This window comes from Marmota flaviventris, chromosome 12 (assembly GCF_047511675.1).
Source record: "Marmota flaviventris isolate mMarFla1 chromosome 12, mMarFla1.hap1, whole genome shotgun sequence".
NCBI classification, from domain to species: Eukaryota; Metazoa; Chordata; class Mammalia; order Rodentia; family Sciuridae; genus Marmota; species Marmota flaviventris.
Genome location: NC_092509.1, coordinates 63,481,242 through 63,505,261, shown reverse-complemented (window position 1 = coordinate 63,505,261; position 24,020 = coordinate 63,481,242).

The following is a 24,020-nucleotide window of genomic DNA, read 5'->3' as shown; positions in this document are numbered from 1 at the left end:
CAAATCCATTGTGGATAGCCATGGTGCTTTCAACCTACCTTTTCATTGGAAGATGAGTGCCCAAAATACATTCCAAGGTGTGACCTAGAAACTTCAGGGGTTGAAACACCCACCCCATTGAGTGATAAGTAGGTAAATAACAAGTTGCATCACTATCAAGTCATTTTTTTTTAAGTATCCACATCAATTTCCTTGTACTGGATGAGTCAAATATAACTCTTTAGTTCTGTCATACTTGGCAGAATAACACTACATTTATTGACTTTTTGGGGTTAAGAAATATTTTATGATCTTCAGCAACTTTGCCTCATTCTATTACTGGCCCCATTTCTTGGGGGATTTTTCCTCTAAAGTATCACAACATGCCTGGTCATCAATTTAAGTGTTGGTGATAGTAAGGCTACTATTTTTAAGAAATGCTTAAATTCCTTTTAAAAGCCTTCTTAAAGGAATTAATGAATACAACCAATGTGTGGAGAAAGTCACCTGCACCCATTCCTCCATTTGTTTATTTGTTTATATAATACTTTAGTTCCTACGAGGTACCAGCACCAGATAGGCAATGTGGATACTACAGCTTTTTAAAAAAATTTTAAAAAGAGCCAGGCTCAACTGTGCACACCTGTAATCCCAGCGGCTGAGGGAGGCTGAGGCAGGAGGATCGGGAGTTCAAAGCCAGCCTCAGCTAAAGCGAGGCACCAAGAAACTCAGTGAGACACTGTCTCTAAATAAAATACAAAATAGGACTGGGGATGTGGCTCAGTGGTTGTATGCCCCTGAGTTCAATCCCCCTCCCCCACCACAAAAATAAAATAAAATAAAAAAGACAACATCTCCTTATCATGGATTTTACAATCTGCTGTGAGGAGAGAGATCACAGATATAATAGGCAATTTGATTATATAGCATTTCAGAGAAAAATGACTTTAAGATAAAAGAGATGGGAGATCCGGGTGAAAAGAGCACAATTTTAAGCCAGGTGAACATAGGTATCTGAGAATATGATATTGAACAGAGAATGAGCAGAGGTAAATAAGCAAGCCAAATAGATATTGGAAGAGATAGGACTCAAGTCAAAGACCCAGAGTAGGAGGCATGTGGTGCACTTGTCGTGAGATGATATGAGCTGAATAGGGTGAGCTGATCTGGCTCAGCCTATTTTTTCAGACTGTATAGAGAATCAAGATCATGATTTTAGCACAGTTCTTGAAAATCAAGCTTAAAAACTTCCTAAGAAAATATTACTTTGTTTCCTTCAGATTAGGCACAGAAAGATGTTGTGCTAAGTGTGATGAATGTTCCCATTTTGTAGACTTATCAGTTGGCATAAAACATCACCACATCACCACATGACTACAGAGCGATTGTTACCATCTTTCAAAAACAGTAGTTTTCTTTTCCATTGTAATATAATGAAAGAGAGAGAGAGAGAGAGAGAGAGAGAGAGAGAGAGAGGTTTGCTTTTGGGAAAAAGTAAATGTTGAAATATATTCTATAAACATTGTGTAAGTTATGATATAAAGTTACATTTTATAGGCAATTTTACTGGTCCTATATCCATCAGCCAAAAATTTCAGGTGCTTAGGTTGGTGGAAAAATAAGCTACTGTCTGTAGAATTTTCAATAAAACAGTCAAAAAAAGAGGTTGATGTTAAAGAAAAATTGACATAAAAACTAATATTATTTTAGAGGCCAATTTTTCTTTCCTGCTTTATATTATGCACATTAGACTACTTTAGAGGTTTATTTCTCTCAAAGGATTTTAATTTTTTCCAAAATATCAATTTGGTCTTTAAAGTTAGATTTAAATTAAGATTGAAAAAAATATATATTTTAAGCTCCTGTAATTTCTAATTATTTTTTAATCACATTTTTACTGGAAATTTTTCTTATCTGCATAGAAAACCTCAAAAAAGACATTAATGATTATAGAAAGTGATTCTTGATTTACCAACAGAAGGAAAACTCACATTTTCAAAGGTGGCTGGCTGTAAGTAAAACTCATACAGTCATCTTTTCCCAAAACATAGTAGAAGAATAAATTGCAAATAATTAAATTGGGCTTCTAGGCTGAATGATAACTTTTGAAAGCTGACATCGGATCACTGAGCTCACCTATCCAAATAAACGTGGTATTAGTTGGTCTGTTTTTCTTTCATTATATTTGAAGCTAGCAAAATCTAGATGAAATAACCAGTCTGTCACTGACAACTTTGTTTTTTTCCACTGCCAATGAGCTAATTTTCTGTACTGTTTCTGCTAGGTTTAAATAAAATGGTATATACATTTTATATTTTTGAATATCTACATACACATACCCATACACACCTAACCCAGGAGTAGGTAAGGTTTAACTTCATTAACCTCACAGCCTGAAGCCAGCTCACAGTACTTCCTTCCCCCATAGCAAGGTCACATCAAGATTCAAGGTATACCCCTTCCTAAGCCTTACTCCTCCTCTCAGTACCATGTTCTTAATGTTGCCCTGAGCAGTTGGCTTCTTTGCTGAAGCAACTCATGTAAACATGACAAGAGCACGAAACTTTTGATGTGATGATCATCCTTAGGGCTTCTCTGAGATGATTACCAAAGTGCTCTGTGTGAATAAAGTGAGGCAGGAGGTTTGTGATACCATGATTGGAGAATGATTGACTGAACCAGTAACTAGAGAATGAGGGCTACCTGAGCATCACCAGTAATATTCTCAACCATGTTGATCAAATATTCTAGAGACTGAATATTCTCAGGACTAGAGAAAAACTAAGGTTGGCATGTACATGTTTTAGTAAACAAATTAATACAAATTTGTGAAAAATGTTAGAGCAAAAAACATGAGCCTTCCTTTATCTCAACCTCCAGACCCCATTCATAGAAATAACTACAGTTAAAGCTGATTATACTGTGATTACACTAATAGAGTACAGGAACTCTATGCCTATATAAAGAGGGTATTTGTGTGAGATGTGTGTGTGCATGTGTATGTACATATAACACACAATATACAGAATGATAGATAAATGACTCATAAAGAATTATGTGTGTGTGTGTGTGTGTACACACACACACACACACATACATATGTAATTAATATATGAAGATTAAAATTGGGGATCTCAAACTTTGGAAATTTCTTACATGAGTTATTTGGTCCTCTTGATTGCATTAGGGGAGGTGATGCAGGAGAAGGATTCTAAGATAAGACCAATTGAAGAAGTAGGATTTTCCTCCATGGAAAGGGGACAAAGAGAAATCAATATGGAGCAAAATTTTAGAGGCTAGGATTTCTTAAAGGATAGAAAGTAAAAGCAACTATCAGTGAGAAGAACAAAGCTAACCACTGTGACTTAGATGCAAAGTTGTGGCCTTTCCTCATGGCTCTGCTGCCAGGGATGCAGGCACACCATCAAGGAAAAGAGTCTCAAAGTGACAGGAGCTGAAGCACAGCAAAAATGGCAGTGGTCCCCAGCAACACCAGGCATTACTGTGAAGAACAGAATAGTGAGAGTCAGCCATCAATGGATGAGCATGGGAAGGTACTTGGGCAATTGTCCAATTTCCTGATTATGCTAGAGGAAAGCCACCATTGGGGATGGGCTGATACTAAGGTTTTACATGCAATATAGAATTATTTGGAGTCCATCTGGCATTATATTGTAAGATATAAGGACAAGAATTCTTTCTGGTTCTCTCCTTTTTTTTTTTTTTTTTGTCCTGGGGATGGAACTCAGGGGCACTCAACCACTGAGCCACATCCCCAGCCTTATTTTGTATTTTATGTAGAGACAGAGTCTCACTGACTTTCTTAGTGCCTCACTTTTCCTGAGGCTGGCTTTGAACTCACGATGTTCCTGCCTCAGCCTTCCAAGTCACTGGGATTACAGGCGTGTGCCACCAGACCCAACTCTTTTCTTCACTTGACTATAAGGTGGGTATGTTGCAAATAACTCACATTGATACATGAGAATAGGTTGTTTGGTTTTCAGAAATTTTATAAACCAGTTGTTATTAAAAGTCATTATTAAAAATAGTTATAAACATGCAAGGAAATAAATTATATTGAATGTAGAGAAATTACAGCAAATTATTATTATTTTACCATTACTGATGCCCTTGATGTGATGCACAGCTATTATATGCATATTGTGGAAACACCTCATGCACTTGTCTTCCCAACTGTGCTTTCCATTGCATTACCCTGTCATCTTGAAGTCAGCAAACATGGAAGTATTTACACCATGAAAACTGGCAAATACTGCAAATCACAACTTGATTCATTTGTTGGTTATCTAGACCCTTGGTTCTCAAGCAGGAGCAAATTTTCCTCTCAAATGCCAAACACTTAGAAATGTCTGAATAAATTTTGAGTTATTACAACCGGAGGGAGGTACTGCTGGTATCTACTGGGTAGAGACTGCAGATATGGCCAAATATCCCATAATATACAGAACAGCCTCCCATGACAAAAAATATTCATCATAAAATGGCAATAGTGCCAAGACTGAGTAAGCCCAGTCTAGAACTAATAGACTGATGTGCAAAATATTAATAATGCAGATTAAATTTAAAGTGTCATATGTGCTATATTGACCTACACCTGACCTCTCTCCTTCTCTGTCATCACATGCAACTTTTATTAGATTTCTGTCCTTAAAATTCTCTAGGCAAAAGCAGTCATTAGCCCTCTGTTCTCAAAACTCCCCAAACTTGAAAGGATCCACACAAAGCACTCAGCAATCTCTCATTGTGTTCCACTCCAGTGCCCTGGCAGTATCCAACCCATGACTCACAGGTCACTCTTGGGGCCCACTTGACTTCATTTATTGAAGAGAACAACAGCAACATTCCTTTCTTCTCTGAATTACCTCCAGAGGTATCTTTCACCAGTACATATCTATCTCCAATCACAAAGACTGGGGTTATTTCAAAGGAGATAGCTTTGCTATCTCATTGTAAGTCTTTATAGATTATGTTTAGAATGTATGTACTTATAACTCTTTGCTCTCAGCTTTGGGGTATCCAATGAAACTTTAATAGAAACAATCCTAGGCCACATTCTCTTATTATATACTTTCAGGGTTCCATGGCAGGAGCTGGACAAAAGGAGACTGTTTATGCATAAACATCTAACAAAGCTGAAACAAGTCTGATGGTCAGTGTGAAACTGAAGAATGAACCACAAATAGTCTCTAAGTTTGTACAATTCACCCTGGGAGTGGCCAATGTGACTAAACCAATCAAGCCTTCTTAACGATTTTCTGGGTTTTAGTGTTTGGAAAGAAGGATTGTATACAGATGGAAGACCTATAGATAGGAGCCAACCTTAGCACTGTAGATTGGTGACACTTAGGGGAAAATTTAGGTCAACAGATTCAGTGGTTATCATAGGCTGCTAACTCACCCTCCTGAGTGCGACCTTCACACTGTAGCAGCAACTGAGTTTAGACAGCAGAGCCCAAGTGGTCACCTTCCCTTAGCCTCTCCTGGGGCTTGCCATGGAGGCCCAGGCATAGCCCTGTGTCCTACCTCCGTCTGCACAGAGGTGTCCAACCTCAGACAATATTAGCTTTCATGGAGGAAGCCAAATAAATGGTTATTTGCACAAACTTCTTAAAAGCCAACAAAATCAAATAATCAAAAGACTAGAGAACAAAATGAATAGATTTGAAATACCCACATTCAAAAAAGAAAGAAATGCTGTGAGTCAACAATCTGAGAAAATGAAAACCAGAGCTAAACAAGTAAAGATGTTCTTCTCCCTTGTATCCAAAATGTGAAGTAGTTTGTTATTTTCTTCCACAAGGCAATCCAGGAAGTAGGCTTTGTAACTGCCGATTTGAGAGTGAGACTTGTTAGAAATAGAAAAACTCTACCAAGCTTTTATCAGGGACTCATCCAGGATTTACTTTCCATAACAATTTGCTTACATATTTTTTTTTAAAATAGTTCAGGAAGAACATACCCTCTATGAAAATGGCTGTTTGAGATCTTAAAAGGGACCACATATTGAAAACTGAAATATTTTCCAAAATTTTCATACATGGTGGAACTGTACAACCACAAGTCATTATAACTTAAACATTGCTTTACTGCTTCCCATGATGACCAGTAGGGTCCCAACAGGCATATCAGTCTTTTCTTAAATCGTGATTGCCTGACTCACCCCTTTCTATATAAATGCTTTCCTTTGCACTCCTCTGAACGTGTAAGAAGACCATATCAATAAGTGGAAGCTACAAGGAGTCATGTTTAAAATGCACATAAGAAATAAGATTTGATTCGAGTTACTCAAATACAGATGAGAGTGGAATATTATTCAGCCATGCAAAGGAATGAAGTACTAACAGCTATCCTGCAAATAAGCAACCAAGAGAAAGAAGCCAGATGCCAAAGGTCATGTTGTCTGATTCCACTAATATGAAATATCCAGAGCAGATAAATAAAAACCTAGAGACAGAATGCAGATTGGTTATTGTGGGGAGTGGGAGGCGATGGGGATAAACTGCTTAATGGGTAAGTGGTTTTATTTTGAAGTGGTGGAAGTGAGTTGGAACTAGATAGCGAAGGTGGTTTCACAACACTATGAATGGACCACACTTCACTAAATCATTCATTTTTAAATGGCTAATTTAGAAATAAAAGAGGTAACACAACCAAAAAAAAAAGTGGAATGAGTAGTCCCGGGATTGCTGAGTTCCCCATTCCTAAAGTTGTTTGCTCTAGTGTAGACAGGTACAGGATCACTTGTAGAGGCATAAGTAACAAGAATGCAGTCAAGGTTTGTACTAGGTAAACTCAAGGTTCCTTCTTATTTGAGACTGTCATCATCTGTGCCGATTAGACCTAATCTCCAGAGCACATAAAGACCAAATCTTCTACAAAACCTGCCTATCATGATCTTCCTGTACAGTCCAGTCCCCAGGCTCTTCTTACCAGCTTCCCCTGGTTCTAACTGTGTAGCTTTCTTTCAGTCCCTCAAAAGCACCACACTTCCTCCTTTCTCCAGACATTTGCACAAGAGTTTCAGTTCCCTAAAATACCCTCACCTCTAATTCCTACCCATCCCTTAGGCAATGTTCCCTTAAAGAGGACTTTTCTTAGTCAATGCACCAAGACAAAGAAGATCAAGTACAGCAGAACCAGGAGAGAAAAAGAAAATAAAAGTAAGAAGTTATTGCAAAGGCAAAGCAGACAAGACCTGATGATATCAGGAATTAAGATTGGTTGATCAAGAGGCTGGGAGTGTAGCTCAATGATACACCTCCTGTTAAGCATAAGGAGGCCCTGGGTTCAATCTCCAGCACCCAAAAAGAAAAAGAAAAGGGAAAAAAAATTCATTGATTTAATCAGACAGGATTTCCCAAAGACCAAATTTCTTTTATTTGACAACTCACCATATTTTGCATAATTTACGTAGCATATTTAAATATGCTATATATTAAATCAATATACATTGAATGAATGAATGAATGAATTGTTGCATAAGTTTCCAGGTATCCCAGGTATGTTTGCAATCCTCAAGCTTGTAAAATGCTTGAAGATTGGTGTGATTCTTTGTATCTTTCTTTATACATTACCAAATCCAAAGTATATGATAGGGCTCAGATTATTTTGAAGGAAGAGATGAATGATGAGTGAGCACATGATTTTCGGGATAGCGCCCCAAGAGAATTCAAAGTTTATTCAAGTCACCATCAATTTCTAGGAGCATAGAATGTATTCAAATGTAAGTCTACACAAAACCTGTTTAGGGAAGGCAAACAGCCACCCCAGGTGGGAAGCATGCTGGGTAGGGATGGTTATTGCTTTGTCATGACTAATACATCCTTACAACTGTGAATTTATATGCAGGGTAGTTCTGTGACCATGGGGAAACTGTCTGCTGTGGGCCCTGAGACTGTTCTGCCACCAACAATGCCTTCCTTGCCTTCCTTGTGTAGTTAGTGGTGCCAGTTTCTGCCGTGGTGGTGGTCAGGGATTGTCACACATCTCTGCCTTTCATTCCATCTCCCCAACATATGCCCTAGTGAGAAACAGCAGCTATTTCACTAGGTAATTTCTCAATAAATCTCAGCAAGAAGCAGTTGAGTGTAATGGGAAGAATGCAGAACTTGGAGCCAGGAATCTCTGGACTCTAGTCTATAAAGACTTAAAGGAACGGAGATATACATGACTCAAGATCTACATAATTTATATGTGCATTCTTAAGCTAGTCCCTGATTTATAATCATCACTCCAAGAAGTAACTACAGTGGCAGGAAGTTAAACAGAAATTGGTGAAAAGGAAAAAAAAAAAAAGCTATGCAGCACACTAAATTGAGTTAATCTCTTTGAATATTGGATTATGCCCAAGGTAGGAAATCTTCATATATATGCCCTGTGTATCACATAAAGATATTTTAATAGGTTCAAATGTAACATTCTGCTAATTCAACACATTGTTTTCATTTTCTAAAATGTTATGCTCTTATTTCATTGGCCCCAAAGACTTACATTTCAATGCAGCTATTAGTGCACCACCATCTTATTTTGGTGCATGAATTAAAACTTTAAGAAAAAAAAAAATTGAGGACTGAACACGTTTCAACTCACATCATTGGTGCAGAGTAATAGAACCTTCTGCTCTGTCTTGTTCACTCCTAGGTAAGTCAGTCTAAGTAGAGGGAGATTAATGTCTTTCTCAGATGAAGGAGCGAGACAGCCTGGTAAGCTTGTTTTACTGGCACATAATAAAAAAACTTTGAAGTCAAGGACCAGGCTGCTGTGCCTCCCTAGGCCAGAGAGGTATCCCCTTCTCCATCCGCTGCTTCACCAAGTACAGGGAGGACGAGGGCCTCCTCCATCACCGGTACCCATCTTGGGATCTCAAGCCAAGATTAGCTAGTTGGGTACTCACAGGAGAATTAAGGTAACTTGAGACATACATGTAATAAAAAGAAGAGAAAAAAACGAAGTTGGAAGGGCATCAAAGACACAAGAGAGGGCATTCTGTGGCCAGGCAGAAAATGATAAAGGATCCTGGGTTTTATGTTCTTGAGAGAACTGAACCACACTGTTATTACAAAGCCATAATGAAACCCTGGCTCAAGTGCCATTCTGGCTGTAAGTATGATTTCTAAGAGGGAGAGTGGATTCACAAGGAAGATTATGATTTGTTTGGGATTTTGCCCCCAAAGTGTAAGAATAGCTTAGGCATTAGGTATTCCTAATTTGTTATAACTTGTGAGCAACTGGTGAAGTTGGCAACTGTAAAGAGGCTGGGACTGCATCGGAGTCTAATAAAAACCCTAATAAAAGTTTTAAACTAGTTCACACATCTGCAGTCTAACGGGGGGTATTACCTAATATGTGCCATTGCCACAGCAGCCCCACCCCGCCCCGCTGGAAGCTTGCTGGAGAATTAAGGTGGGGAGGGGTATGGGTGCAACAGTCCCCCAAGGCAGAATTTACTGCTTTTTAGAGAAACACAACCATCTTCAGATGAACCTGAAGGGGATTTATTTAAAGAAATATAACTAATCCTCGTGGGTTCTCATAATTTGCACATGCAAAAATTCTTTGAAAGGGGCTGAAGCATGCCTCTTTGACGTATAGATATCTTCACCAGGAGACAAAAAGAAAAAAAAATTGATGTCTGGCATTTTAATGCCCCTGTGCAAAAATAATCAACTCGGCTCCCAGGGCCCCCTTACGGCTTCAAAGAGCCTCCCCTCCAAGCGCTGGGATTGTATGATTTCACTACAGAGTGGAAGAAGCAGGGAGCCTGTGACAGGAGGTGGAAAGCCCAAGATTTCTTTCCACACTTTGAAAATTAATCAAGAAGCTTGGGAAAATACAAAGGATTTTTTAATAAAAATGTTAAAGCTTTGTAAATTGTTGATATTCAATGGAAAAAAAAAAAACTCTTGCTCCATTCTAGAATAAGTATTTTATTTTTCTAAGAAAAAGTGTTGCGCTGTGAGCTGACATTATAATATGTTTAATTAGGTGATTGTAAAGGTTACTCTAGCACCAGGCATAAACCTGTCCAACATAAGGCCACATCGTTGGCTCCATCCCAAGAGAGGGTGCTCATGGCCTTAGCTAACAGTAGCAGCCTTCAAGGCCTGTACCCACCAGGAGCACATAGATCAAGTCAGCTCTTAGAGTCTAGTCACACATTTATATTAAAAGGGAGAAAAGCCACCTTCTGGGATTTTTCCAGAGCTTCAAATAGTCTCCCTTCTCTCAGCTCATCAAGCTAAAAATGGTTTCCTTTGTTAGCTTTCAGCCACCCTTGCCTTCCAGACTAAGGAGATTTGAAACCCCTCTCTCCCCAGGTTACGGAAGACACAAAGGACTTTTCAGTTCACTATATTTTCCTGAAAGAAAATCTCTCTGTCTCATAAAAGCAGCCCCAAGACACACAAAAGCATGGGGGTGCTGGGAAGGAGAGTCCAACCCATGCTCCCTTCAATCACTTGAACGTGCTGCAGAGAACAGCCAGGTGTCCTGTATCAGATGATTAGCATCAGGTGATTCCAGGGTACAATTAGCAAAATAACTCACCTTATTCTAACAAGGAAACTGGCTGCAATAGATTCATTATCCTAAAGGTTAATGCATTGAACAGGATGTTGCATTGGTGTACCGTCTTAAAAACAAAGAAAGGCTGTTTAGTAGAGGGTACCATCTTCCTGCTCAAGGCCAGGGCCACTCCTCGTAGAAAAGAAGCACAATCAAATGTTCAGTCCACTAAGGAACAGACACCCCAAATTGGCAATTCTTCTTTACAATCTCTGTTCTATTGTTGTTGTAATCTCCTTTTCTGTTCTCCAGTACAGAACAACTAGAATTATCTGGATTTGAGCTTACAATTTCATAAAATCACAAAGCATTTCTTCTTCTGTGATGTTTTCATTTGTCCTGTTTGCATGGGTAGCCTGCTGTCTCATTCAGCTCTAACTTGTTTTGAGAATCTTTGAGGTACTGGCTTCAGGCTGCCTAAAGGAGTCCTCATGGAGGAGTGGGTAGAAGGGACAGGTCAACAGCTGAACTACATCTGGGCTCTTCTGGATTCAATATATATATATATATATATATATATATATATATATATATATATATATATATATTTGGGTTAAGACATCTTCAAAAGAGAGTAGGAGTCACATTGTAGTGAGCATTAGCCCCATCAAATAAGGTAGTTGGGGTAGAGGGAGGGTCATTCACACAGGTAATGGAAGAGCTAAGTTTTAGATTCGAGTTTGTCTGTTTCTAGAATTCAGTCCTTCATGATGCTCTCACCTATAGCAATATGTTACAGACCCAGAGGTTATGATTCGATGCTTCAAAAAGTTGGGTAACTGGTAAGAGTGTCACTTTGCCTTCCCTAAGGGCAACTTGGAACAACCAACATTTATCCCCACCCAGTGCATTTTCTGGCTGAAAGACATACACGTGAGTGTCAGAGGCTTGGCATGCACAGGGTCCGGAGCAGAGGCACTGAGCAGTGTGAGAAAGAGGTACCTCCTGATCCACAGGTGAGAGTAGGGCAGAGGAAAGACTGGCACCAAGGAATGATCCAGGTAGGACGTGAAGCTAAGCATAGCTGCAACAGCTTTGGGTGGTGGCTGACCTCAGACACAACTGAGAGGAATTAATCTGTCTTCAAGAACACTGACTTTCCATAATAGAAGACCTTTTGCTGCCAAGTTACCAAGAATGCCTGGAAGTGTCAGAACTGGGCTTGGGTGGAGACTTCAGACAAATAAAACTTTTCCTGTGGGTTTTTGCCACTAATTTTTAGTGGCAATAATGACTCAGAAAATAATCTTTAAAAATGCATTTTATCACATAGATACATTTGATGGGATGCCATTGAAAAGCCATGCTTCTTCTCCTGAGAGGGACCCATTCCCATTCCAGGTTTGCACAGCTATCAAGCTTGCCATTTAGAGGGACATGGGACTCTGTTCCAGGAGAGAGCTTTAGTCCCATCACTATTGGCCAGAGATTCCCCAACTGGGCTACAAACTAGGAATACAAGGAAATAAGGATGAAAGTCACACTAAAAAAATAAAATGTATTAATGTCCTCAATACAGAAGGATTATAAAATTATATCTGTTTCTATATTTGGATGGGATTGATTTCTATGCCTACCCTTAACCTATAACAAAACAAAATCAGTGATATATTGTATTTTTACTAAAAAACAGTTAAGATATAGTAGAAGTGAGTCAAGTGAAGCTCTTTATCCATGGCAAAGATGGCTACATGCCATTTCCAACCTCCAAGCCAACATGATCAGTTGGAGGCTGTAACACACATCCACCCACAGTTACGGTGATGCTGCAATAAAGAGATTTTAGCTGGGTGCAGTGGCCAACACCTGTATTCTAGCAACTTGGGAGTCTGAGGCAGGAATATCGAAAATTCAAGGTCAACCTGAAAAATGTTGCAAGATAATCAGCAAGACCCCATCTCAAAATTTAAAAAAAAATTAAGACTGAGGATGTAGTTCAGTGGTAAAGCATCCCTGGGTTCAATCCCCAGTATCACCACAAAGCAGGAGGAAGAAAAGGAGGAGGTGAAGGAAGAGGAGGAGAAGGAGAAGGAGGAGAAGATATTCTAGAAAAATCAATTTTTTCATTTCAAGAGTCACTTTTCTTTTTTCTTTTTATTTTCTATCTATATGCATTTAGATGTAACTATAATATCCTTTGTCCATAATTTGCTTTTATGGTACCTTTGTACAAATAAAATGGCAACCCCTCTGGACCACAGCTTGACAAGATGACACATTTTTAAGGACAATAAAGCCGCCTACATCTTTCTCCAGGCAGGACTGAGCTTAGGCCAGGTTTCAGTGCCCCTCACTCCTGCCATCTGGCACATATGGGCAATGTGTGGCATGTGCACCTGTAAGTGGGCAACACAAAAGAGTGACCCACAATCAACTCACAATTATTCCTTTAACCAATGTCAATCAAAAGAAAATCTCTAGAAATCATTTCAAAAATCTGCCAAAGATTTTCTTGTTAGACAAAGATAGAGAGGTTTCTGGCACTTAGGGAAAAGGAGCCAGCTAAGCTAGATTCCTAGTCCAAGAAACTCCAAACTACAAAGAATTATTCCAGATCCTAAACATTAAAACCTAATATTTTTTTAAAAAAAGTTGTAAACTGATTCAGTCAACAAAATTTGGTCTCAATTCTTTTATATAAAAATTAAATAATCTAACATTTTTTTACTGATTGAAATTTCCCCCCTCCCCAAAAAAGTAACTACTCTTCAAATGCAGGGAAGATTGTACTTTGTTACATTATGAAGATGTGTTCAACATTTTGGATAATTGCTACCTCAAATATAGAGAGTACTGCCTAGCCCTGAGTTTGGTGCACAATAAGAAAAAAAATACCTAGGTTATAGAATTTGCATTGTATTTGTAGTTTTTCCATTCATGATGATTGACTGAACATATGTGAAAATATGTATGTTTATATCTTATTTCAAAATATCAGCCATAAAGGAAAACAACAAAAAAATCCACTCATTAAAATGAGGTTCTATAGCTTTAATCACAAAAAAGCATCAATGTATCTTATCTCCCAATGTGTTTTTTTCTCCCCTAATGAAATAACAAATCATTGACATTAAAGAAACATTTTACAAAAACGCATCCTAAAATAGTTGTCAAAGATATGACACATTTCCAAAGACTCTTGTCCCTGGAATATTTACAAATTGTCATTTAATCAAAAAAGAACAGATCTTATAAAACCGTACAAATGATTGCAAAATATGGTAAGCTGCACAATATTGGAGAACAGCTAATCTTACAAGCTATAAAAGAATTGACTAGAATGATGATACAAAATGCAAATAAGGTTTTGCTTTCCCATTAAGCAATGTCACTCACTATTTCAAGGAGAGCTGATGAGATGGCAAATGGTGTCGAACAATTAAACACAGAATGATGAGCAATAAGCAAATCTTTGTGACAAGTATATGAAAGCATGTTGTATGGTAATGATTAATTGCTCACATATAAAAGGTTTGCCAGGAAAAGAAAGAGTTGTAAGGAAATTACTATTTTATAAATTACTGATAAAGTATAACAAAGGATATCAATAGTTGGAATTCCTTTAAAAATACTAAACAGAAAAACATTTTATTTCTAATATTGTTTGATTCATAGATAACCAAAACCAAAATTTTATAAAAAAGCCAAGGTATCCACAGATTTTAGCAGTTAGTTCTATTTTCCATCAATAACTAGTAGACAAGAATCTTAGTGAAATATATCACGTCAGTAGTTTTTAGTCAAAATAAAGTTAAGACTAGTCCTTTGGCAGATTATTTAGAAACCAATGGGGAATGATACTGATCAAATTATATTGTTATATTATGTGCATGTGTGCATATGTCACAATGAATCCATCATTATGTATAATTATAATCACCAATATAATATGAAAAAAGAAACCCATGGAATGATAAAGATATTAAAAGCATCATCTGATGTAATAAATAACCTTTTCTTATAAGTAAGGGGGATCTCCAAAGGAAACTGTTCATAAATACTAAGTTCATTATTTGACACCATTGTAAATTATTTCATTTAACCACTGATAAATTAGTGACAAGCTCAATACCAAAATTAAAATACTGAAAATGATGAACTTGTTTTTCAGAGATATTTGTAAAGCTAAATGATGATCTTTGAGATGCAAGGAAATTAGATCAATCATATTAATATGAAAGGAATTTTCATGGGCATTACCAAGAAGCTCAGATTTCTTTTAAAATAACCTTTGTGAGTGAACATTTTCCAAGTCATTCTTTCCTGCTGTTTGATAAGGGGAAGTGGAATACTGATTTGGAAATATATTGCTCTGATATGGATGCTACCAAAAGATGAGATGTGGAGATATGAGTGAATTTTCATGAGCAATTAGATAGGATTCATTCATTTGGAATGGAAGAAAGGCACTTCTGAAGATTTTAGCAGAGAGAAATTTGCCTGAAAGAGAAAGAAGAGACAGGGGCCAAAAAATTTAATCATTGTAACCACAATGATTATGATTTCAAACCCATCTTTTAAAGACGAAGCTAAGTTACTTATTAGAGTCATGTCCAACCTCCTATATAATGGGTAAGAGTTTCAGAGTTTCAGGGCTATATCATAGTTTCTATTAAGGATAGTTACTATGAATATATTGCAATAATTACTGTTTTTTTTTTTTAAAAAAAAAAACTAGGAAAAATATAATGTAAATTGTTTTAACAAATTTCAAAGCAAATATTATTGCTAGTTGAGCTACATAAAACAAATGTAAATATTGTTTAATGATTTTTTTGAAAATATTTTGCATTATTACTATTCAATATATTTAACATATATGTATCTTAGCTCAATGTTAAGGAATCTGTGTTGCAAGAAATGCACACTTATTTCATTTAAGTTGCCTGGATTTTTTTTTTCTGACAAATGCACTATTTTTTAAGCCAGTTGTTTTCTTAGAAAGTTAGAATCATATGTAGTTGTAGAGATTGAGCTTGACCTGACTACAACACATCTTGAATTGGAACCATCACAATTGCCTTTGAATAATCCTTGTTGGTTTTCTGCAGCTCATTTGGCAGCATACTATAAATAACAAAACCATCAGAGTAGACAGACTCTGGTGCCATCACTGCCAAGAATGTGCCTGACATCTTTTGATATTAGCTTGAGATAAACCAGGTACATTCCAGCATGGATGAAGTCACTTTTGTACTGACCACTTCATAAGCACCCTTCCACAGTCCAGAATCACGGGAGCCCATTGGCCTTGCTGCCATCCAGGTCCATACTTCTGTCAGTGAAATTGCTCTCTGTGCAATCCTGGATCTGTCTGCCTCTTTCCTCTGTCTCACAGGACCTTGGAAGCCAGGTTTTTCCAAAGCAGTGATTTATATAATATATGCATTTCAATTTATCACTGTCTGTCTTCATATAATGTAATAACTACAAGTAACATATGAAACTTACAGCAGTATTTTTTTTTTATTTTCCTCCCCACATCTTTTCTGATATGTCATTTATTTTTCACCACTGTATATGTTGTAACTTTCATACCACATTATTATTTACTTTGCTTTATGTCATTCCTAATATTTGGAGAAATTAGAAAAATGAGAGACAGTATTTAATATTTGCCTTTTATCTACCATTTATGACACTCTTAATCCCATCATGAAGATCTAGTTTCTAAATGGTATCCTCTTTCAGACCATAGGACATTCTTCATAATTCTTGCAATGCGTGGTGAACAATTCTTTCAACTTTTGATTGTGTGAAAATGTCTTTCACTTTCAATTTTAAAGGGTGTTTTTCCTGATTTAGGATCTTAGTTAGCAGAGTTTGTTTCTTTCAGTTTAAAAAACGTTCTTATTTGTCATCTGGCTTGCATTGTTTCTGATACATTCAGTGATAACTGCTCTCTCTGCTCCTGACACAAAATGTGCCTTCCTACCCACTCTGCTTTTGAAATTTTTCTCACTCATTTCCAAAATTTTTCATATAATGTGCCTCTTTGTAATTTTTTTTGTGTGTGTGTTCAATTTGAGGTTCAGGAGCTTCTTGAACTTGTGGGTTTATAGTTCTTGCCAAGTTAGAAAAAAATTGAGCATTATATTTGCATTTATTTTCTTATTTGTCATTCTCTTTTTCTCCAAACTTACACATTTTATTATAATTTTCACATTATCACAAGGTAACCGAGAATCTTCTTTTTCTTTCAGTCTTTTTTCTTTCTGTGCTTCAATGGTGACAGCAACCCACCATTATGCTCAAGTTCATTGACATTTCCCGCTGAGGTACACTTGCTATGAAGTTCATCCATTGAACTTTTCTTTTTAGATATTATGTTTTTCATGTGTATATTTATTTAAATACTCATTAACACCAACATCTCTATTCCTTCTGAGTTTGTTTCTATTCATCACTTTTTTCCTCCTGATTATAGGTCATAGTTTTTTTGTTTGTTTGTTTCTTTGCATATTATGCATCCTTTGATTAGATCATTTATTTTCTCGATTTTGGTGTTTTTCTTTAAGAAATAGTGTTGTTGTTTTCTAGTGGCAGTTAAATTATTTGTGAATTAGCTTGATTCATTTGAACTTGATTCATTTGAACTCAGTTTTACTAAGTCAAGCTTTGAGTAACTAATTTGTCACTAATCAAAGGTATGGATTTGCTGGGTTCCCATTGAATTCCCCAGGCATTTAATGAGATCTTTCCACAGAGACTAGACTGAATTCAGATGCTGCTCAACCAAGTAGGTACTCAGCTTCTAGCCCTTAGGTACATTCTTGCCTCAATAGATGCTTTTCTCCAGCTTCCTGGAGTTAAATCCTAGGTTTAGTAAAACATTTAGAGTAGCTTTCTGGAGATTTCTCTTCATTTCTCCTTTCTTTTTGACTGTCTGCCCTACAAAGTATAGTTCCCATAGTTTCTCTGGACTCTGATCCTTGTCCTCTCCTTTTAGAAAAGTAGATGTGGTGTTCAGTTTGTTGCTTCCTGTGCTATGGTTCCAGAACATGTCTCCAGATCAAAAGCCAAAACAATCATGGCACACCTTACCAGTTCTCCTTCTCTCAGGACTATGATCTTGTGCAGGCTCTTGTCTGATATCTGAAGACATTTGTTTCATGTATTTTGTCCAGTTAGTTACTGTTTACCACAAGCAGACGCTTCCACACTAGTTTTTCATGCATGACTAGAACTTTGAGTTTTCCATTAATTTTAAATTTTCTCTTATTACTGCCCTAGAAACATATCGTGAAACAGTTTTTTACAGTCTCCTGTATATATTACTTTTTTTTCCTAATCCACCCTCTGCTTCCTACCACCTGCCAAAATATTTAGCCTTCTGAGTTTTAATAAACACCAGAAACTGAAAGTATTTCCCAACACGTGGCAGGATTTTTAAATAGAAGATATGTTTTCTGTGCTACTCTGTCATTACTCTGCCCTAGGTCTTCCATATGAATTATTATGACCCTTCACTTATGAGTAAGATACAGATCACTTGCTGGATTGTCAAATTCCTCATTTCCTTCATTTTGTTGGTCTGCAATTTTTTTTTTCTGGTGTGTTATACCAACTTTAGTTATCCCTTATTATATGAGTCTAGGTTGTTATAACCTATCCAAACACCATTTTCTATTCAGCACCTCTCATAGCTATACTCTTTCAATTTTCAGTAGGGAATGGTTTACTTTATTACTTGTTGAAAAACCCAAAGTTACTCATTCAAGTTTGAGGCAAATTTCTGATTACTCACTATGTCTTCTATGCTGTTATGTCTACTCATTTATGAAGTGAATTGAAATGCATATTAGTTTGTTATAAAATGTTTTTCTATTTGTCCCTTTAAACTGTTATATTTATGCATAGATATTATACTAATATTTTTGAAATTATACACAGCTGCTCCCCAGTATTTGCAGGGCATATGTTTCAAGACCCATAGTGGATATGGGAAACCTCAGAGAGGACCAAACTTTATAATTTAATTCCTTTCTTATCTTAATTAGCTAATCACCTCCATGGCTATAACATTTACACTTTAAGGTACAATAGCAAAATAAGCATGACTTTATTTTACTTTCTTCACAATTTCATAGAAGGAAGATTTATTTTTATTGTAAATCTAAACAACCTCAACATATGATTTTTTTTTCTTGCCTTAACTAGAGAACTTTCACCTTTTCACTTAGAGGAGCACTTTATCTGAATTACCAACATCATCACTCTTGAGCTTCAGGGCTCAAGTCCTGCAACATAATGACAGTCATTCTGATAAACAAGATAGCTGCTGAGTAATTAATTGGAGGGTAGGATATACTACATGGATATGCTGAACAAAGGGAAGATTCATATCCCAGGTAGGACTAAGAAAAACAGTGCAAGATCCCTTTATACTACACAGAAGGGTACCCAATTTAAAACTTATGAACTATTTATTTCTCAAAAAAATTTATTTAAAATTTTCAAAATTAAGTTGACTATGAGTAACAAGCTGGGAAATGAGAAACTACAAATAAGGAGGAACACTATATGTAGGAAGATTATATGATTTGTTACTTTTCTTTCAGCATAGTAAAAGGGACATAACAAATATTGGCTATTGTCTCACATAGGGTTGAAAACCACTGATTTACCTATTTCATACAACTATCGCTTTCCATGTACAAAGCATTGCCTGTTGGAAACTTAAAGGGAAAGTGAATGTTGTATGAGTCCTTGAGGAGTTTATAATTTAATAGGAGAGATACCATGAAACTTCATAAATATGGGGTTCCCATCTGTTTTATTCATAATAATACCCCTTATTCTTAACAGTTATTGACACAGAGAGATTGGTCAATATATGTGCATCAAATTAATAAAGGTAAGGTTTGCATGTATCTTAATAAATAGCAATAAGTAAAAAGGGAACTAATAGTTGTATAAATGGAATATTGAAGTGTCTAGAAGAGGGAAATACTAGACCTGAAGCGACCACAATATGAGTCTTAGAGGAAAAGCCTTTGAATTTAAACGATGATGCTCAAAACAGGTTCACATAGAGACAGATAACAAGGACATTCCAAAGTGAAGGAAAAAGCAAAGTAAGAAACTACACAGTACTTTGTAAGAATTATTACTAACCACATTAGTCTGGACTTTAATTATCAAGGTCAAGAAAACAAATAAGGAGAGATGACAATTAGAGTTAGGCCTGTCCACATAGCAGAAGCAACTGTCCCACAAACAGCAGCAACCAGGGCTCATTTCTGACCCAATAACAAGAATGCTGTAGGAAGATTAATCTAGCTTCAGTGCATAGAGAATATATGATGTCAAGGGACAAGGATTAACCTACAGGACATTCTCTGCATCAACTGCTTACCAAATATGTAAACCACAGAAAAATCTTCTTTTTGAAACCAACAAACCTCCAAACGGCTTTGTTATTTTTAATATACTGTATCTGCAATAAGAAGATGAAGATAAATGAAGAGGTACTGATATCATATATAAGTCTAGAAAAAAATACAACTATATAAAGTGTTTGGAATAAAAGAATAACATAACAACGGGATATTAAGGGGTCCTTTTAGTAACCTGAACATTTTCTCCATTTAAACACTTTTTAACAGCATCTGAGCACCAAGTGCTGGGATGTGAGGGAGGTCTAGGCAATTTAAGTTTCAAGAAGAATGTCCTCAAAGAGTTTCCTACAGGGGAGAGAACAGACTGAGATAGAGTGACTTTGGACACTAGTAAGTATCTGAAAGGACATCATCAGCACAAGAAGAATGTAACTGAATGAAGTTTTCTATTTTTCATCTTCTTCTACAATCACTTCTCAGTAACAGAGACTGTGGTTTTCCATCTTTGAGGGGTAATTAATCACACTCACTTTGAGTTACCTGCAGAGAAAGAAACTTTAAAGAATAGAGATGTTTTATGTATACCTCCCTGGGAGCCACATATCCAATCTCTTAAGGTTTCCCTGTATGATAACATACAATGCCATTTTACTTATTCTAAAGCCCAGTCCCCATCCACAGCACCAAGCTGAGATGACATATTGAGACTGGAGAGTGGATTAGAATTTGCACTGGTCAGAGGAGACAGCAAGCCCTGTAATCTTGCGGTATAACATTAGACTCTCAGCTCACACCACAGAAGTCCATTATGGGCCTCAGAAATCCCCTGGTTACTTCTGCTCCCACTCCCTGTGAAAATAATTACCAGTTCATGTCCAAAGATTAAAACGGCCACAGCATGAAACAACTTCAGTGTTCTTCTTAGTATACTTATTTGCTTAAGCCTCCTTCCAGAATATCCCATCAGTCAGAATTCCAGGCAATGCTTAAAATGTGCAAAGTTGCTAAACTTTCATCTCTGACTATTTTGACTAGGCCCCAGTCTCTTCCATAAGTGGGGTGTGATTTTTATTTTCATTCTTTCTCATATAAATCACACCTTTCTTCCAGCTGGTGTCTCATGTTTTAGCTGTGGTAACTAGGCCTAAGTCTTCTCCAAGGACTGAGAAAGTCTAAGAGGGAAGAAACCTATTAAAGGTGGGATTTTTTTAAATTATTAATTTGAAACTGGACAAATAAATATTAAACTTTGAGTGGGCAAGAGAAATAACCAACTTTCTATGAATGGATGGAACAATTCAAATTCACGTGGGCAATTAAGGTATTAATTCCAATAAACCTCACTCTAGTGAAGCTTTGATTTTGAAGGAATTGCATTATGACAGATTAGAATTATGATCAAGTATAATAATAATATGATAAATAGCAAAGGAATATCTTCCATGTATAGCCCTGTGACCAAAAGACTCAACAAGAACAATGTAAAGGAAGAAAACTTTATTTTAGCTCATGGTTTCAGAGGTTCAGTACATGGTTGGCTGACTCCATAACTCTGGGCCCAAAGTAGGGCATAACATCACCGAGGAGGACAACCACTTAGGACATAGTAACCAAGAAGCAGAGAGAGCAAGCTCCTCTCCTCTCACAGGAACAAAATATAACCCGCAAAGGCACACTGCCAGTGAACTTCCTCCAGCCACACCTCATCTGCCCATAGTTACTACCCAGTTAATCCATATCAGTGGATCAATCAACTGACTAGATTATCTCTTATAATTGTTTCACTTATACGATTTCTTTCATTTTCTCACACATGAACTTTTGAAAGATACCTCATATATAAAACGTAACATCTTCCAACATATGTGTAATATCATCTCCTGTACTTTTTGAAAGAAATACTGAATATAACTGAGTTCATTTATTAGTGTCAAGTCAAAGCTGAGACTACAGCATACAAAAGTTTGGATTTATTGTGAATTTATAGAATAAGACCTCAGTAAAGCATAATGGCTTCCATGAATCAAGTTCTATATCATGACTTTACACTGTATTATAAATAACAAAATATTGATATTTATTGAGCCCTTACTATGTGCCAAATAAGTGATTTCCATGAACTTTTCTCATTTACCTCTAATTTTCTTTCTATTACATACTCCTTTTCAATTTACAAAAACAGAAACTGAGTAAACTAGTGTGTGATAGACTGGGTCTTGTTCTAAAGTCTTCTTCTTAAACACTATGATATCTCTTTTGCTTACTTTTTATGTGTAATGGTTAGATGACAGCATATATTCTAATTGTATCTCCTAACATAAGCAGTTTAGAGGAATCCTGCTGAATTTATTATTTATTTAACAGTTAAGACTATTTGATTTCAAGCAGCAATAAATACAAGTTAAACAACTTCAACTGGGGGAGGTTCACTGTATGATGTAACATGAAATTTGGCTATTGAAGTAGGTTTGATAGCTTAACAATGTCATCAAAAACCCATGTTCTATCTATCCATTCATCATTCTTAACAGAAGTATACAATGACTATTAGAGTGCCAGGTTTTAGGTGCATGTTCAAGTCAAGGAGGAGGACACAAGGCCAGAGCTAGTGGTAAGTCCCAATAGACCCTCTGATATTCTAGTGCCCAGATCTGTGTCACAAGGCTATGTCTAGCTGCAAGGGAGGCAGAAAAAACAAGTAATAACTTTGGCAGTTTCCATAAGTAGAAAGAAGCAAGAGAAAGGAGAGTCAGAATGGGCAGAGGGTTTTCTACACAATAGAATCTGCCTAATATGAATATTTGGAAAAACGGTGTTAGTCAGTTTTGCTGATATTATAAAAAATATCATAGCCTGGGTAGCTTAAACAAAAGAAATTTATTTATCTCAGCTCTGGATACTGGGAATTTCAAGATCAAAGTGCCAGCCAATTTGGTTCCTGGTAAGGTTCTACCTTCTGGTATGTAATGGACGCTTGTTATATCTTCACATGGCCAAGAGGAAAGCTCTTGTATCGCTTCCTCTTTCCTAAAGGCATTAACCTCATCAATGAGGACCTCATTCTCTGACCACATCAAACCCAAAGACCTCACCTCCAAATACCATCACCTTGGGGAATAGGGTTCCAATATGTGAATTTGGGAGAAGGGAAACATAACACTCAGTTCATAGTAGGAGGAATTCTGTGATAGTACATTATAGCTTTTACTAACTCATAATACAGTTTTATGAAGCATATTTTTGCAAAGAGGAGGCTTTTAGAATTCAGAGAAATAGCTTTCATTTTGGTAACATTTACTGAGAAATGACTGTGTGCCGATATGTTTCTGGGACATACAAAGAGTTAAGTGTGGGCAGTCCATACCTAGACCTGTAAAAAGTATGGAAGCAGATGGAGAAGTGATTTAGATTAATATGCAAATGATTATACAGTAGTGTATTGTGGGGAGCCATTCTGAATGACAATGCCTTCTAGTCCTGAAGCACCAGGCTCTGACCAATCACTACATTTCGTGGTGAAGTGGGCATTCTTCCAGCTCGAATAGCAAAGCAGGTCTTCAGGTGTAGGCGTCACCCACAGGGATTGAGCTACACTCAACTATTCCTTTGTAATCTTACTCCTTGCCTCATGGCTCTTCCCAATAAAAGGGCTTAGCACGTACTCCTCTCTTTCTTTCCACAGACCCGTAAGGTCAGAGGAGCCATCACAGGACCCAAAACAAAAGGTCTTTCTCTGCCTCTGTGTGATTATTTCGGGCCAGCCCAGTTCACCTGGAGTGACTTTAAGTGTTTGGTAGTGGGACACAACAGTGTATGATATATACCATGAAACAGCAAAAAGCAAAATGCAAAATGCAATCTTTCACTGGGGAAAACATTTTGTTACAGAAAGAAGTATGTACCTATTTGGGAGACAAAAGAAAAAGAATCCTCAAATAAATGGCTTTCTAGTGGTAGAGTTTAAGATACTACGGTAATATGTGTAAAAGACAAAAAATGACCAGCATGGTATAAACACCAAAAAGTGCTGGATGGATGAGAATGTGCCTTGATAGTGTTTGGGCCACGTAGCATTGTCAGATTGTGGACTGATGCACTGGAATTCCAGTGGGGCCA